The sequence below is a fragment of the Haliotis rubra genome, unplaced genomic scaffold (assembly GCF_003918875.1).
Source record: "Haliotis rubra isolate DU_JTF1 unplaced genomic scaffold, ASM391887v1 Scf1649, whole genome shotgun sequence".
Classification (NCBI taxonomy): Eukaryota; Metazoa; Mollusca; class Gastropoda; order Lepetellida; family Haliotidae; genus Haliotis; species Haliotis rubra.
The window spans coordinates 26,017-34,595 of NW_025765613.1; the positions used below are offsets into that span (position 1 = coordinate 26,017).

General features: G+C 35.9%; 1 long non-coding RNA gene across 1 annotated transcript; it reads left to right on the plus strand.

Moving 5' to 3' along the window:
- Positions 1 to 644: 644 nt before the first annotated feature.
- LOC124271960 lies at positions 645 to 8,328 on the plus strand. Its single transcript, XR_006897188.1, has 3 exons — positions 645 to 875; positions 7,525 to 7,670; positions 8,241 to 8,328. It is a non-coding gene; the product is annotated as an uncharacterized LOC124271960 (long non-coding RNA).
- Positions 8,329 to 8,579: the final 251 nt, after the last annotated feature.

Here is an 8,579-nt window from a genome sequence, read left to right on the forward strand (position 1 = left end):
TTTATTCATTTTTCTTTTTTTCCTACATTCCCCGTCGTCACACGCCGACCACAGCCATGTGTAGCTGTCATGGGTTGGAAATATTGTATATTTTAATATTAAATTTCTTCAAAACATATCTTGTTATTCTTGTTACATTGCTGCTTTTTCACGAAAATCATCTGCAGAATACAAAATCTGATTCAGGTTTTCAACCAATTTAACACTGACGCTTCCTGGTTTCATAACTATTTTTGAAGTATGAAATAAAATGTTGACATAAAATGTAAAATTTTGAACCTTATTTTACACAAGCACTATAGTACCCACCAATCAAAACATGCCTTAGCCATTAAAAATGCCATTTTAGCATTTCCGCTCAGAAGCCTAAACAATAAAATTAAAAATGTTTTTTAAATTTTGAAATATAAATTTTGTGGTGGTTACTTTTGAAATAAGGGAGGTGTTTAAATTGGCCACCTATAGACCCACACGGAAACAGTTTGTAATCATTCGCTGCTTTGTCAATGGAATAACATTAGAAAATCAAAGACTACATATTACTTTTACCGAAAAAGACCGAAGTCGAAATGGCGGGAAAAAATCATGCCCTGTATAAACTCGGCTCCGTCTATGTACCGTCTATCAGCGGCGCATTGGTATGAGTAAACTAGTCTGACTTCGTCTGATTTACGGGGCAACATCAGAGAAGGCAGCATGGAGAGGAAGAACAAAAAACGAGGTAAAACGACGCAGAAAAACGAAGTTAAAGTATCGGAAGACGAAGTTGCAGCTGAGGCTGACGATGCAACAGAAACAGAAGTGAAGAAACCGAAACTGTCTACAAGAGAAATTAGCGATGTGAATCACGTCATCAACCTCACTATTGAACACTGGTAAGTAGAATGACAGCTAGGTCTAGCTCTAGATTCTACTGTCCTAGACTAACATCGTATAGTCTCTGAAATCAGAGACCATACAATAATCTATTATATGGCCTCAGCTGAAATGGACATATTTTACAAGGAAAAAATCGGTGTCTTGATTATTTTGATAAAATATTATCAAAAGGATCCCAGATTCTAGACTTTCCACACATTCTAGACTCGGGTATATGTACATGGGTGAATTTGTTTCAGGGTCTGTATGACAGACTAGCAGATCGTGACAGGGTGAGACTTTTCAGAAAAGTGCGTTTGGATTTAATGAGTGGGGTAATGGTTTTGTTGCAAAGTGACAATTGGTTCTTCCATCAGCATATGAATAAAATAAGTAACTCGATCAGTTTTAAGGAATCGGTAAAACACTTAACGAAAATTAAATGGTGAAATTTTTTTCGATGTCATCATCTTTATTATGAGAAAGGTGACATTTCGGAGTAATTTTTTTAATAATTCATCTGGTGAATAACTTATCATCATTCAGAATTAGAAATATGAAAATATGTCTCAAGCCCCCACATCAGCCAGTGAATCTGTCTACCCATCTGTAATCATTTAAAGGGCCACTGATCCAGAGCAATTTCCATGGACTGGTTGTTGCTTTCGTTATTGTTTTTCTCCAGTGAGTACCCGGATAATATCCCAGAATTCATGACTGGTTTGTTACCTCTGCTGCACCACCCTCATCCGCAATTGATAGTATAAGTATAGACTGATCAACAAAGATGAAATCTTTTTGACTGGAGAATCTTGATGTTGTTGTAAAATTATGTAGACTTGGAATAATTTGGTTTCTTATAAAACCATATTCACTTGGATAAAAATGCTGATTTTGATGTAACATTTTGATTTCATAGTAATGTTGACTTTATAAAAATGTTAACGTAAATGGATGTAGAATTTGATTTAAAAAATAATTTGACCATGAATTTGGTGAGACTGACTGATATAATAGCATTGTTTGAAAGTAAGAGTAACTAAGTACATGAGGAGTCTTGGGGAGAGTTGTGAGCTTGGGTTCACTACTAGTCAATCTGAATGTTGTATTAAATGGCATTATTTTGATAACAAATGAAAACATTTTAAGTTTAACCATCTGCCAGTGGTAAAAAATGTTAGGACTGAAATAACGAAGTCAATGTACGTCTTTATATTCTGTCTCATAATCCTAATTAGTTTATTATCATATTTGTATGCATTTTGAAACTTAATAAAATGCACACGATCTGCTTATACTTAGTGAATTTATAACATGATTGTAATATCTAGACATTTTATAGATTGTCAACGTGTATCATATTTCACACACACGCCCTGAGTGCGACCTAGTGTATGTTGTCTGTCTCATTACACTTCATGGCAAAAAAAATGATTCTGTTGAATGCAATAACAAATAAATAACAACAAAATGCAAATATTAAAATTAAAACAGACTAAAGTTATAGCAACAATATCAGGCTATTACCTTGTTCAGGGAGTGTATCCATCAATATCCACATAAAGGAATGAGATGCCATTCATCTGCAGCTGATAAAGTATCCTGTTCCATGTCATGTCTTTTAACAGTCTAATATACGAAAAAGTGATCAATTGTTTCAGGTTTTTCACATTGTGTATAGTCCCATTGGTCACCCAAGATAGCACACCTGGCAACCAATTGTATGATGTCCGCCATTCTTTAAAAACTAATGTAATTAGCCAATAGTGAGCAATCAATCAATGTATTGGCGGTTAATCCTTTGAAGGAAGGACATTGTTTTTACACAGACATTTTACAACAGGGTGTATTTAGTATACAGTCGAACCCCGTTTATCCGGACATTTTGGTTACACTCGGAAATCGTCCGGAAAGCGAGGCGTCCGGTTAACTGGATCAAACAAGCAAAACGCATTGACAATGTATGGGTCATTTTCAAAATTGGTATGATTTTCAATTCTTTATTACAGTAAAATCAAACTCCTGAAAATTTATTTAGTTTTTGTTCAAATGAAATCTCAAATACTTAATTATTCAATAATACAAACATGCAGGCTCAAATTTACTAATTGGCCTTTTAATTGATACATAAGTAAATTATAGGGTGAGGGAAAGTCCTGACCGTTACCACTTCTTAATCAGAATAAGGATTTTGAAACATAATTCATAAAATCTGTTAAAGATGGCATACACAGCTTTTGTAATCGACTTATTCAAACTTGAAGGTAAAAACTGTTATCATGAATCTTGAAAGTGTTATTTTGTACCTGTCATTTATTTACCACAAAATAATTGCATTTTTCTAAAACATTATTATGCATATAGCTTTCAACAGGTACAATTGTCTAAAATAAACATCAGCTACTAAGCCCAGACATCTTTTGATGACACCAGCATAAAGAGGAGTGTTTGATGTATTATCATGAATTACTTAGAGCAGTCAATTAACACCAGTAACGGTTAGGACAATAGTGGTAACGGTTTGGACAGGAATGGTAACGGGCTGGACATAAACCTTAAACAATATAATTCAACCTAGAAACAGGTAACATGAAAGGAAAAAATGATATCATTTACTTCAATTGCTAACTCTATTTTGGACAGACAGTGAAACGTGTATTAGAAATTGTAACTTGTAGCAAATGTGACATGTTTTCTTCCATGCTGTGGTAACGGTTTGGACATTTGTTATATCAATATGAAACTTGTGAATGAATTTAGGCTTTTGAATAAAACAAACTGCAGCTTCTAAAGAATGGAAAACACACCTGTCTAGGTTGAAAATCACTTATAATTTAAAGAAGAGTGCATTTGGGGAACGAAAATTGAACGAATAGTAACGGTTGTGACATTATTGGTAACGGTCAGGACATCAGTGTAACAAACAAATGTTATCCCTCTAAAATGTTGCAAAAGATTAAATTCTGAAAGGTACTGCAACAACTATGATACTGTACACATGGTCATGCTACACAGGCCACTGCATAGATATCATTTTGCTGTTGATATTACGGTGCAATATTAGTCTCCACGAAATATACTTCTTTCATTCACTTGGATACCTTTAGTTTTTGTTAATGGTGAGATGGTAACACATATTTATCAAACACAAAGGTTTGGCCAACATATTAGCACCTAGCAAATATTCAAAGTAAATGGTAGCCTTACATATCTCACAGTTAAAGTTAAAACAGTTTACACCCAAAAAATCTTTAAAGGTTTCGGACACAATCAAGTTGTTCACCGTTACTACATTTTGTCCAAACTGGTACCATAGATGTCCTAACTGTTACCTTTAATTTATAAAGACTATAGATCTTATAGAAAATAGAAACTTAACATGATAAATTTGTTTTGGTTTTTATTATTTAAAGCAGATAGATAAGTAAATAGAAAATTATTATCACACCATGGAACATATTCTTTAAAACTGAAATTTATTAAAGATATGTCCAGACCGTTACTATTATTTGTCCAAACCGTTACTAGAGACTGTGTTTTTTTATGCTACTACATCAAAACTCCTTTGAACAGAAAAATTCCATGATGAATCTTATCTTAACCCTTAAAGTAATTATAAATTTGTTATATTTCAAATATTAATGAACAACTTTTTGAAATACAAATCATTTTGTCCAGACCGTTACAAGGACTGTCCAAACCGTTACTTTGCAGAATGGTAACGGTTTGGACAGTAACGGTCAAGACAATTTGTAAGTAAGTCTAAAATAAAAAAATGAATGATCCCTAAAAGATTTCAAAGGAACCTCTTCCAGTTCTGGGCAACATATCCATTGAAATTTAAAAATTAAGGGAGATATATTTGACACAAAATACATTGGTAAAGGTCTGGACAATTAAGGTTGACACATAACATTTATACTTATTTGATGGTGTCAATTTTCTGCAGAATGTGTTGAATTTCATTATTTCATCTGCTGTCACATGCACAGGGGCTAGCTCAAGCAGACACAGGAAGTTGAATTACAATCCAGCTCCAGGGGGAAATTATTGCAGGAATTTCATACACTGGTAACGGTCAGGACACAAAATCACAGGATAAGCATGTTACAATTTGTAGAAAAAAACTTTTTTAAGTTAAAACAAAATTAAATGCAGTTTGAGTATGCTTGATCAATCCTAATTGGCATAATATGAATTAGTTTGTTTATTTGCTTTTATATTTACATTATTTGTGAACATTGATATTAGGACCGTCACCTCCGGACAGAGCAAATCTGCCAATTTTGACCCTAAAGTGTGGCTAAATATAAATTTCAAAATGACAAGACTAATGATATACCACATTTACTGACTAGTAAACATCTAAATATGTTTTCTAGCACAAAAGAATCCTTTTAAGTTAACTGAGTTTTTTTTTATTTTGGAACGGACAGAAAATCCTACCAATTTTGAAAATGACCCATATATTGAAAATTTATTCATGTATGTATATCAATAAGTCAATAGTCAAAAACATATAATCATAACAATACCATATTCAATATCACACCAATAAACTTTCTTTCAGCACGTTGATTCACGTTATACATTTTACATAGCACATCTTACTTGACTCGATATCACATATCACATGTAGCACATTATTTCCTTAAAAAGTCCGTGATAGGTGTCTGCTTCCTTGGTTGTATTTCTTCAAATGACTTCACCAAGTCCATCAATAAATTCACTGAACCTTCGTCTCCAGTACATTCGTAGAAGGTCAACAGACTGTTAGCGTAACAACTGCTTGTTGTTCATCATCATCTGACTGGTCGTCTGTCGGTGGCTGCACTCTGTTGATGATTTCTTCATCAGTTAGCTCATGGACAGTTTCCACGACAGTATCTTCATCAACGTACTGTTCAGCAGTTGGGACTTTGTCGCCGTCACTTCGTGGTAACTGCTGCATCAAATTCCGCGGCTCAGCTTAATCCTAATCCTAATTAACATGTGGTTTTGTTACTGATGTGATGTTCTCACACCTGCCACAACTGAAGTGACACACGTCCCTAGGGTTTTGATGGGTAAGTAATCACTTCACAGCAAACGCCTGCCGAGAGATTAACACGCGTCCCTAGTGTTTTGATGGGTACTCAATTCACAGCAAACGCCTGCCAAGAGATTAACAATGAATACACTTAGTCGTCCGGTAAACAATACTGACGTGAAACATACATGTACACATGCACCCAGATCTTTCCGTCCGGATAACTGGATCATTTTTAAATGGAAATCTACGGGAATGGTTTGAAACTTCTCCGTGCAGGTCCAGAAGCGCGGGGTCTGGCTAAGCGAGTACAATTACTGAAGGCAAGTTTCGTTTCACCTAAAAATCATCCGGAAGGCGGGGTTTTCCGGATATACGGGGTTCGAGTAAACGGGGTTCGACTGTAGATGAGTGAATGTTCATGCATAAACACTACCTTTTGACAAATCCGCTGTGCAGGATAAAAGCAATTAATCAATCAGTGTGTTATCGGTTGATCCTTTGATTGATGTTTGTTTTGTAACTCAGCTGATAATTCCTCTTACTGCACTTCCATGCGCATATTACATAAGATGTAATACATTTTCCACATCAGACCTCAATTTATAATGATGAGTATTTACTCCAGACACAAGAAATGCCAAATGGGAACCTTTGTCGGGTAATCTGAGTGGTGTTATCACTAATTATACCTGTTATAAATTCATTAACTGACCCCCACATGGGTACAATGTGTTAAGCCCATTTCTGGTGTCCCCCGCCATGATATTGCTGGAATATTGCTAAAAGCGGCGTAAAACCAAACTCACTCACTCACTCACTCACTCATTAACTGACCATCAAGTGAATGATGACAAATAACATATGTGTAGGTTTACCACCAAACCAGGGTTACAGCAAGAGAGTAGTAATCGCTGTATGTAGTAGTATCGCATGCAAGTTTGACTGCCTGAAAAAAAAAAAAAATGGGCTGACACTGTTTTGAGGATACGAACGGAACTTCATTGTTACATAAGATATATATAAGCATTTGCTGTGTACTTAGTTAAAAACTGTATGTACCTAAGTAAAATTTCAGATTTATTTTGCAATGGCAAAGTGGGGTTGTTTAATTTATGGATTCAAATATATCAAATGTGTGTTTTTGATATCATAGCATACGTTAAGACATCATATTTTTACATGATTAAATATTGAGGTAAAAAACACAGAAATAGGATCAAATTGGATCAGTCACTATACCATCCAAACATTTGAAAATCTGAAAAAGCCCACACTGCTTTGATACTTTATTACAATCGGACAAGAACTACCGGGGATAGTTTCAAATAACGGCATCTCATGGGCATCCACCCTTCCTAATGTCCCACTGATTAGGTTGAAGAAATTCTGCCAAGGTGGACAGTAGCCTAGTCCCCTCGTCCGTCACGGTCGAGGGAGCAGGGGCTGACCAGTTTGTAGCTAGGTTTCGTAATTAGGCTGTTGGCGAGAAACATTAATTGCTCTGGGGCAGTGGCCCTTTAACAATCTGCATCCAAAACATCCCAACATCATATCACTGTTTGGAGTTGTCTGAAGCAGAAACATATTGAAGGTCCCGAGTCCAGTGAAATAAAAATTCTTTTCTTGAATTCCAGCAAATCCTGACGAGTGTTTGAGCGTAGAGCTACGGAACTTGCTGATGCTCTACGCAGTCACTTCAGTGAAGTGAACCTGACCTTAAACCCTGAGAAGCCACGCCGTGGCAGCTTTGAGATCACTCTGAACACCGAGGATGGATCAGGTAATCGTGTGTAGGGAAAGTAGCAGCAATCCCCCAAGCTCACATGCCACAGTTCTAAGCAGACGTGGGAAGAGGGAGGTATTTAGGTGTAGGAATTGCCTGTAGGGGAAGGGGAAGCAAAAATTTGTGGGGGGTGGGTGTTATAATGGATTTCGTAAAACATTTCATAGTTCAAAATATCTTAGATTTCTGAATAACAATTTTGGGTAATCATGTGTACCAAGTGGATTATACTGTTCTTATTTTACAATACAAAGTTTAATCAAACCCCGAGCAATGACTTGGTAAATTTTAGTCTTTTTAATTTTTTTATTGATTTTGTTTGTTTGTTTCCACCTGGCTTTAACAGTATAGTTCTAATCTGCCTTTAAATATAAGCACATTGTTTACAGACACCTTGTTGCCATCATGAAGGATTTGTAGTAAACATGCCACTTTAAAGTCAGACTTATTTCTGATAGGACACTGCACATTCTTCCATTCTTTGAACTAAGTATTAGTGTTGGTCATGCACCCCATCGCCCCGCCCTTACAGATTTCAGTATTAGAGACTGTCCAGTGATGTTTCAGATGTCCTCGTGTGGACCGGCCTCAAGAAGGGCCCTCCAAGGAAACTGAAGTTCCCGGACAGTGATGTCATAGCCAAGGAGATTCAAAAGAACCTGAAGTGAAGTAACAGTTAAGGTGCAGACATCCACCATTGGAAGGCAGCCAAAGTTACCCTCTTGTTAAAGGCACAATGTCACACATTTTCGACAATATTTTACATATTGGGGTATATGCACTCACTTTAGCTTCTTATTGAAGTGTCGTCACAATATGGCTAAAATATTGCCAATGTGAAGTTAAATATTAACTCACTCACTCACTCTTATTGATGCAATAAAAGCCTTATTATCCCTTACGACT